The sequence below is a fragment of the Genypterus blacodes genome, unplaced genomic scaffold, assembly GCF_046128005.1.
Source record: "Genypterus blacodes isolate CSIRO-AG114 ecotype Tasmania unplaced genomic scaffold, CSIRO-AGI_Gbla_v1 ptg000165l_1, whole genome shotgun sequence".
Taxonomy (NCBI): domain Eukaryota; kingdom Metazoa; phylum Chordata; class Actinopteri; order Ophidiiformes; family Ophidiidae; genus Genypterus; species Genypterus blacodes.
This window is the reverse complement of record NW_027466966.1, coordinates 145,323-155,000: the sequence shown is the minus strand read 5'-3', so window position 1 is coordinate 155,000 and position 9,678 is coordinate 145,323.

The window sequence follows — 9,678 nt, the reverse complement described above, 5'->3', positions numbered from 1 at the left end:
TTCCTTTGTGGCTGCTCTTTGTTTGGAGCGGCGGCCCTCAGATCTGAAGCGCTCTGCTTCCATCTCAGCCTTTCATCGCCCTTAGAGCTCCGCCGGCTGACAGCTGCTGCTCAAAAACATTCATCAGAGCGCCGTGTGGGCTTCATCTGAGGGGAACTCCAGCCACCACAGAGGAACATTCATCCTATGCTCACACACGGCCAGGCGTGCCACCGAGACACACACACACACACACACACACACACACTGACTCAGGCTGCCTCTGTTGCCTAAGTTCAAAAGCTTGAAACCACAGTCGGGACCCCCTCAGGCAGGAGACTGATTCACAAACATGTAGTCAGAATCTTGTGGAGCGTATACTCAGACTGATCCTGACTGGGTTCACTCTACACCCACATATAGAGGGTTTGACGTAGACGAAGGATTGGCCTTGCATCACTCGTGGCCCTGCGTGTAAGGACAGGATCAGACCGACAAAGACGCACACACACGCACACATAAAGCACTCATCACAGAATGACTGCTGGCTGCGAGTTCACATGGGCATAAACAATCTGCATCCACGTGATCCAGTAACCTTTGAGGACCTGCTGGGTCTTCCTGGGACACGAGCTGAAGAGGCAGAGACACGCGGCCTCATGTTGATCATTACTGAGGATGAAGAGGGAAATGCTTCCTCTTCAAATCTCTATCTCGGGCCTCCAGATCAGACCTGCAGTAACAAGACGACGGCTCACAACAACGCTGAAGAGGTTTGAGACGAGGGAGGAGGAAATGTGAACGAGGTTTCTTAAGGTGGATTTGAACGCCGTCTTCATTATTTATTCATGGGTTTGTTCGTTCAGGAACTGTGAAGTGTTTTCCTGTGACTTTGAGGCGTTTGATTGGAGAGCTGTCACTGCTGTCCACTACTGTCCACAAGCATCAGCACACCAGTCAAGACGACGCTCAGGAACGCCATCAACACCTTACATCAGCTGACGTGAGGCTCGGGCTTGCTTAGATACTGATTATGAAATCCTCTTACACGGCAACAAAAACCTCATAAGAACTGAAATGATGTTGTTGCGATGTTAGATTTGATGATATTTGGTTAAGTAGCTGGCGGGCAGAGCGTGTAAACAAAATGTTTTTACCTTGAGCTGCGTGTCCGGGCTCTGCAGCAGGAACAGGCATCAAACCTGGCCTTGCTCCGGGGCGTTGGGTTCATCAAAGCACAGAACTTTGCTCTGGAAAAAACCAAGGTTTGATCTTTGGAAAGCTCAAATGTTGCATTATAAGTTTGAACCATTGATACCAACAAAGACGTCTCCTTTCTTTTTATGTGAGACTTGTAGCTGACGCCCAACGTTTCCTTTAATAAATACAGAAATAAGACACCGTGGTTTTGATACATTCATGCAAAGTACACACTCACACACACACAAACTAACTATGACTGATCAGGTTCACCTTCAACCAGAGCTCAGTCTCTGGCAGCTGATGGTTGCATCGTTACAATGACCAAAAACCAAACAATCAAAGTGCTGATTTGATGGCATCGAGGGTGTGTGTGTGTGTGTGTGTGTGCGTGTGTGTGTGTGTGTGAGTGTGTGTGGGGGGACCGGGGGGGGACATCTCTCTGTCAGCAGCTGTACAGCCGGTGAGCCAGCTTCTTTGCTGATTGCACATAAAAACCTTTTCTTTACATCAAATAAAATAAAAGAAACACTTTCACGATCAGCTGTCCAGGTTTTTCCCCAAGCGTCCCTCAGGGAGCCACGCAGCAGGCCGGCATAATAAAGAGAGGAAGAGCTGGAGAATGACATTTCCAGATGAGATGCAGCGTTCAGTGTGTGAGTAAAGTGAGCTGTGTGTTTACAGGAGGATCAGCAGCACAACACTGAGGGTGACTATAGTTTAGTTTAGACTGACGGCAGCGGCTCTTCCTTATTTCTGAGTTATTAAATTGGGATTTGGGGTGAAGGTACTGAAGGTGGGATGGATGTGTGTGTTTCTATTTAAACCACACTATTCCCCTGTTAGTCAGCATCCATCCAAACCCTCCACTCCATTATTATGTTAAAGCTATTCTGGGCCTCCAGTGACACAATACCTGTTGTTTCTGCCTTTTGGCTCCAAAAACAAAGACAAGCCACGGGGATAGGGGGGGCCGAGGGGGGCCGGGGGCTTCCATTCAGCCCCGTTTGTAACAAGAGCGCTGCTGGAACAGTGCGAAAGTGGCAAGTCAGCAGCATTTCCCCCCACTTAGAGGAATGAGACAGCCCAGGGCACGAGCAAGGAGGAAGCCGCTCGTCCAGCAGCATCCCCGCTTACCAAGGAGATAATTGTTTTGAGAGCTCCTGTTGAGAGCCGCTGTCTCATTTCCATACCTTCACTGTGGCGGTGATGATGATATACCAGTGTAGAGGCTGAGAACGGCAGTGTTGTGTAATCACCCTGAGGAAGACTCCGGGCCTGTTGGTTCAGTCCAGGCAGGCAGGAGAGAGAGAGAGCAGGGTCTCAGAGAAAGGGGAGCAGAAAGGGAAAAGAGGGGGAAGAGGAAGGAGAAAGCGCTGCATATAAAGTGCGATTACAGAGGATAAGGCTCATTGCTGTGACTTATCATCTGCTGGTCGCCATGGCTGCGGCTGTAACCTTTAGCAAACGACTCTACTTAGTCCACGACACGGCCAGCGGGGTGATGGCAGATAAAATTAACACTCCACGGCAACAGTGGGCCCACACACACACACACACACACACACACTTCAGAGCTCAGGTGTACATACACACACACACACAAGACATACAGAGACAATATGAGCTATTCAATATTCATCAGAGACAGCGTTGTAATTGTAGCTCCATTTTTTTTTTTTACTGCCGTTCTCAACAAACGATGAGGGGGAAAAGATATCAAGCAGATTAGAGGAGATATTATGATTTAAAATGTGATTCTGTTAACAACGTCTGGATGTGGAGTGGGAGGGAGGCGGAGCTGCTGGGTGAGGAGGAGGAGGAGGAGGAGGAGGAGGAGGGGGAGGCTCGATTTAACCCGGGAGGGGAGGGGAGGGGAGAGGGGCTTTATTTAACATGCAGCGTCTCATTTGTCTGCCGCCCCAGGTAGAGCAGAAACAGAGCCGAGTTGCTTCAGCAGCAAAAAGTGCAAAGGAAGGGTTTCTCCTCTAATGGAAGCCGTTCTTCATCATACAGGCCGGTGCCATGCAGTCGTCTCTATCTGAGCTCAGACCCACTGGAGGGGAGTGCAGCCTGTAAAGACTCTGTTTACGTGTGGGTCCAGAGCGCACATAATTGATTGTACACACTGTGCCGCTGTCTCATGGAGCTGCCCAAAAGTTATCAACAGATGAATGGCCGCCGGGGTCAAAGGTCAAGACCGGCTCTGTTGTTTTGACTCTAAACCTCTGTGTGCTCCCTCTGCTTCCTTTCCCCTAATCCCCGCCAGCTGTGTGCTTATGTGTGTGTGTGTGTGTGTGTGTGAGAGAGAGAGAAGCCCTAACAGAGAGATGGAAACAAAGTTAGAGTCAGTGTGTGTAAGTGTGTGTGTGTGTGTGTGAGCTGTGTGATGGTCAGACGGCTGAGCTGAGTTCATTTTGAACATTTAAGACTTACTCACTGTTAGTTGGCACCAGGCAAAGCTGACAAATAACGTAAAATATTCACTCACATCATGAAACAGAGTAGTTCCTAGAGTTCCGTTGAAGGCCGCTCTAGCCTAGAGCACCCAGAGGCCACGCTGCGTTCACCAGGCTACAATTAGGACGCAACAAAGTCATGCTCCATTTTCAGCCGGTCCTGACAACTGCTTTTTTTAAATGACACCCGATCCCCTCTCTCCCTTCTGCCTCCCCCGTCTCCCCCGTCTCCCCCCGTCTCCCCCGCCAGCGCTCAGCCGGAGACACACACTTGAAGAGGGGCACGCGTGGAGGGGGGACAGAGAAATGGATAAGTGGTGTTTTGGAGGAGTGAACGAGAGGTCAAATACGAGGGGAGAGGAGCACGTCTCAATCCCAGCAAACAGCCAGGGCACCAGGCTGTGTGTGTGTGTGTGTGTGTGTGTGTGTGTGTGTGTTACATTCCACCTGGCTGGTGACAGTGAAAGTCTTCCTTCTCTTTCTTCGTCTCTTCACCGTCTCCATTAAGGCAAAAATACAGATCTTACACATATAGATCAAAAACATACGATCAAACACGTATAGATCAAACACACATAGATCAAACTGAGTCAGATATATAGATTCCACAGGATTCCATCATTGCAAAAATAGACAGGACTTCTTGCTTCCAGTGCAAAGCAGCAAAGGGATTTATTATTGTTATATTTCTTATCTTTATCTTCGGTTTATGAGACATTAGATCAAAAAACATACTTATGGATTTAACGTACCTGCATAACGTAGGTCTGTTACTTGGAGTTTGATTTCTTGCCTTCATTGGAACACAATGACGCACAATGACACACACAGGAAACAGTGAAACACCAAAACAACTTAAAGACGACAAACCTGAGGATAATCTGTGAAAGCCTGTTTAAATGAAACACCGAGCAGAAATGAGTCTCATCATGTCGTTCTCTCTCATTTGCCGTTGTGCAACTCTGATCCTATGAATCCCCTGTAGGAGAGGTCTGCTGGAGCGTATTCTCTCTTATTTTCACATAATTGCATTAAAACTTTCAGCAAATAAAGATAATGATCAGTTTGGTTTCTCCTGCTGACTCATCCGCTGGCTCACTCGCTCTCTTTATCCTCTTTTTAATAACTGTCAGTAGCATGAAATTAAACTGTCATTTCGAGTCCGGCGAGCATCAAACCGGTGCTCGCTTGTGTAGTTAATGTACGCATTTGTCTCCAGGCCTTTAAATTGACAAGACGGAAGACTTCAAACACTGAGAACCCCACCCAGAAAGGAACATCAAGAGGTAGAAGTGGCACAGGAAGTTAACTGGGACCAGGACCAGGACCTGGATCTGGACCTGGATCTGGACCTGGACCAGGACCAGGACCAGGACCAGGACCAGGACCAGGACCTGGATCTGGACCTGGACCTGGACCTGGACCAGGACCAGGATACCTCAGAGCCTGGGTACCTCAGAATGTTCAAAACAAAGTTCCTCTCAACCGAAAAGCCTCAACTGAAGCCAAAAAGCGTGAGGCAAAGCATGTTGGAGCCGGTCTAACCCCCGAGTGTAGAGCGTGGAAAATATTAACCCTTGAGTGGAGAAGTGGGATACGCGACAATAAGGGCCCGAGAAGGGAAGATTTCCCTGTTGGCGTGCGTTAATGAGGCTAGCATGAGTGGGGCTTGCTGCAGCATGTCTGATGGCTGACCTGCAGAGACGGCTTTACCTTCTCCAGCTGCTCGCCTCCCTGCTGCTGCCTCGCCTTCACTACAGGCACAGGTGAGGCTGACGGGCGGGGCTTTATCATGACTGGAGCGTTTGGTAATAAGGTCAGATGATGATGACGACGACGGCGGCGGCGGCAGCAAATCCAGCGGGAGGATCTGAATGACTGATAATCATACGTCATCCTCGCTGTGTTCCAGGGAATAACTGGAATCTGTCAGCGCGGGCGAAGGGCTGGAATGAGTAATTGAAGAAGTGATAAAACAGTAAATGGAGCTGACATAATGTGTGGAGTCCACGGTGGGGGGGGTTGTGTGTGTGGTGAGGCAGTATGTGAGTAGGCGTACCAGCGTGCACTTGGAAGTATCTGCTTACACACCAGCAGTTGATGTGAATTCAATAAGGGCTGAGGACGGTCCAGTGGATTCCAGCATTCTGCCTCTCTGTTCTAAGCCCAGCATTTGCTATTGTCATGCAGGCGCAGCCATTCCTGCCATTTCCTCTCTCTCACACACACACACACACACTCCCACCCTGGCCCCCAGCTGGCTGTGTGTGGACACCTGGTCTTGCTCTAGTCACCATTGACATTCCTGAGGCCTGAGACCTTAATCCCACAGATTAGCCTGTATGATCCACCTCAGGGTTAATCAGCATGTAGCATCACATCCCCGCGCTTTTTCCGTTCCCTTCGCCCACCTAACGTATGTAATAGTACCTGTGTGGATTGGGAAACCTTCTTACAAATATACACGTGAAGTCTGTGAATCCTATTAAACCTCCACGGCCCCCGAGCACAGACTTTCCACTGACTTCAGTCAAGCTAAACACCATTTGTTCGCTCCCTCAGAAAAAGTTTGTTTGCCACTTTAGAAGGGAGGAAAAGATGCTATTTGCAGCATTGATGGCGTTCTGCTGACACGGGACATTTGCTGGCCCTAGCTTGTGGAGAAAGTCCCTGGATAAAGGGCTTTTCCCCTTAAATCCCCCTATAGCCTCGCTGCTCCAAGGGGGGACTTAGCTGGCCTGAGTGGTGACTGACAGGCAGGATGGGAGGTGGGACCAGAATCTGATGCTGGGGCTTAAAGCCTGGCGCTGGGGTAGGCAGGCGAAAGGGTCAGGTAAATATTTGAGTGCTCCTCTAGGCTGGATGTGGGACTGAGCGGAGCCAGAGTTGAGTCACGTCAGACGTCTGTATGACTCTGAGGGAGATTCCTTTAGGTTTGGAGACGAGGAGCCGGAAGGCCGGAGCTCAGACTTAAAGGTGGAGTGTCATACCGGACTGTGGCGGCTGTGTGGGTGGGTGCAGTTGGCTTCGGGGGTCCCGGGATGCCGCTGTGCAGCTGCCAGGACCTCTGTGTGTGTGTGTGTGTGTGTGCCTGTGTCCAATTCTGTGTCCGGTTGTAGAGGTTTGAGAATGCAACAGCTACAGCTACAGGCTACCTCCCAAAGCGCCCGGGACAAGCGCCTACACACAGCTGTTCACCAGGCAGTCAGTACCACACACAGCACCTGTCTGTCTGCCTGTCTGTGCGTGTCTCTGTCTGCCAGTGGACCCATGCAGATCACACACACACACACACACAGGAATAGCCACATCCTTCAAGAGCGTGTGAACAGCCCAACCCATCCCTTTCCTGTTCTCGCCCCAGTCGGCCATCTTGAATCTGGCCTCTTCACCCCCAAACAAAAACTTTGTTTGCTCATTAACTTCATTACAGAGAGGAAGACGAGGTGCTGGATCACCTGTGTGGTCGGCTGGCATTAGCGGAGCTGCGTGATGACTTTGAGCAGAGATGAGTTGAGTTGTGTAATGAACGGCGTGGCATGTGGGAGGAAGCAGTTATTATCATTAGCAGAAGTCATAAAACTCTTCCTCCCCGCTCCCGCTTCCCACACAAAGTGAATGTCAGCGCTCAGCCGGGGCCAGATGGACCGTCCTTCATTTGTGGAAACATTGTCCTAATGGTGTTAGGGGGCATTATATTACAGACAAGCCATCGTTCACTCTGTGCCTCAGACGGAGCTAAAGTGTTAGCATGGGCTCAGATCCTGGGCCGTGTGAAGAGGCACGGAGACGCCTCAGCCTCAATCAGCACGCAGATTAAAACATTTAGATAGGGATTGAGATGGAATCAATAAATAATGAGTGGAAAATGTCATGTGTGTCACTCAATCAAGAGCGGTTCTCTGCGATGTGGCAGCTCTGGCTGGCTGCAAACGACCCGCAGCTCTGCCTATGAATATGATTAACATTCTCATTTCCCTGAGAAAAAACCTTAATAAAAACAATTACGCTGTATCAGAGTTCATTTCCTTCTTTACCGTGCATTACTTGGGGAAATGTGGCCGTCGTCAGCATCGCATCAAAGAAAGCTGGGTAATGAGGTGAATTTGAGAGGAGGAAACATGTTCTGGAGAAAATAGATTTGCTTCCTTTCCTCCCTCGTCGACAAGAAATCTAATAAAAGGGAAGCCGGCGGAGCAACGCGGCGGCTGAAGCAGTGCAGGTCATTTCACTGCAGATCACTGATGGATCCTCCAGCGCTGCCTCCTCCACCCATCACAACCGTTAACTGGAACTAAGTTTGTCACCTCTGGCTGACCTTTGGCTCACATTCATCTACTATAGAAGCTGCAGATGAAAGAAGCTGGAAGGAATAAGAGTAAATAAAATTCCAGGGATATAAGAGTGAGTATGAAGCTAATTCTGAGTTTCATCACAGTTTGATCATAATGAGTTTTGTGTGATTAAATCTGCTTCTTTTTAAAAATCCCTCTTCAGGGTGAAATGATGATGATGGGGTTAATTCAGCAGGTTGAGACGAGCCCTAAAGTGCTGCAGGATGTCCTTGAGATGAGGAGGAAGAGTGGCCTGTTCAGTGTGTTATAGTATTAAACATCGTCGTCTCAAACACACCATTTGCTGTTTTGCTGTGATCCAAAAGGCTGCAGGTTCATGTGAGGGAGCGGATCTCTCTGATATGGGTGGGCCCTGGAGGATCCCACTGAGCAGGGGCTTTAGGAGAAAGGTCTGCATGTAGATTGGACAGTCAGTCAGGTGACAAATGGTGCCCCAGGCCAGCCCCAGTGCCAGGAATGGCCTCTTAATCAATCAGAGGTCACCGCAGAGGCTCAGTCCAGACCGCCCCCACCCAGAGAGGAGGCCATCTGATGGAACACTCCATGCCAAGTCGCCGTGCACACACAAACACACACCCTGCTCTCCTTGTTAGCATACTGGAGCTAAAGCTACTGTCACCGGCTCTTCACTTTGGGAGAACGAGCTGAAATCAAAGCGACCAGCAGCCGTTTGGCTTCAGCTGTAACTTGCTTTGTAATTCTGTGTGCACGTGATACTGACTGATGTTTGTCTGATGAAGATGGCAGTAGGATCCAGACGTTAGCATTTGTGGTTTTCATGCTTGAGCTGATCAACTCCGCCTCTCAGACTATTACAGCATCAATTCATGTTGACTTCACTTCAGGTAAGGGTAAGGTCGTCTACATGTGGACGTCAGAAGGTTTAAATCCAATATGACCTCATTCCATTCTTGACCTTCCTCAGTGTGTCGCTGCTGTGAAATAGCTCAACCAGCTTTGTCCAAATGGTGATATTGCCGTACATTCTTTAAAATCTTTGGCCTCAACCCCGGCCAAAAGCCTGCAGACCCCCCTACACCCCCCTTGACACACGACCATCTGTACTGGCATTTCAGGCAGTAAATAAAGGAGTGCCTGCCTCTCTCTCTCTCTCTCTCTCTCTCTCTCTCTCTCTCTGGTGGGCCCATCCTAAGACCTAGCCCTCACATTCCCCCCCCCCATACATCCCCGGGCCCACCCTTGGACACCCCCTGGGGTCGACACACACCCTGCAAGGTCCCCAAGGGAGCATGTCAGGCCCTGTCAGGCTCAGCCCTTCTGTCCTGTGTCCAGCCCTCACTTTGCTGCTCCCACCACCCATTCCTTCATCCTTCCTCACGCCCCAACACTCACACATTCATCTGTCCGTCCACTCCTCAGGACCTTTGTCATCCATCTGCCTCACATCGATCACATCCATAGATTAGCATTTGGAGCTGCACAGCATGTTTTCACTCCCATGACAGCAGGATGTGATTTGTCCAGGAAATGTGTGTTTTGGCATTTAAACATCTAATTAAAATAAATTAAAAAAACAACTACTTCTCTTCCCAATTAAAACACTTTCCCCTCGTCTGCATTCTCCTGAAATGATGTCAATTATTATGTCATCACTTTTGTTGTTTTATCATTAATTTGTTCTTCATTTTCTAGGGAGAATTATCCACCATCCTCATCATCATCAT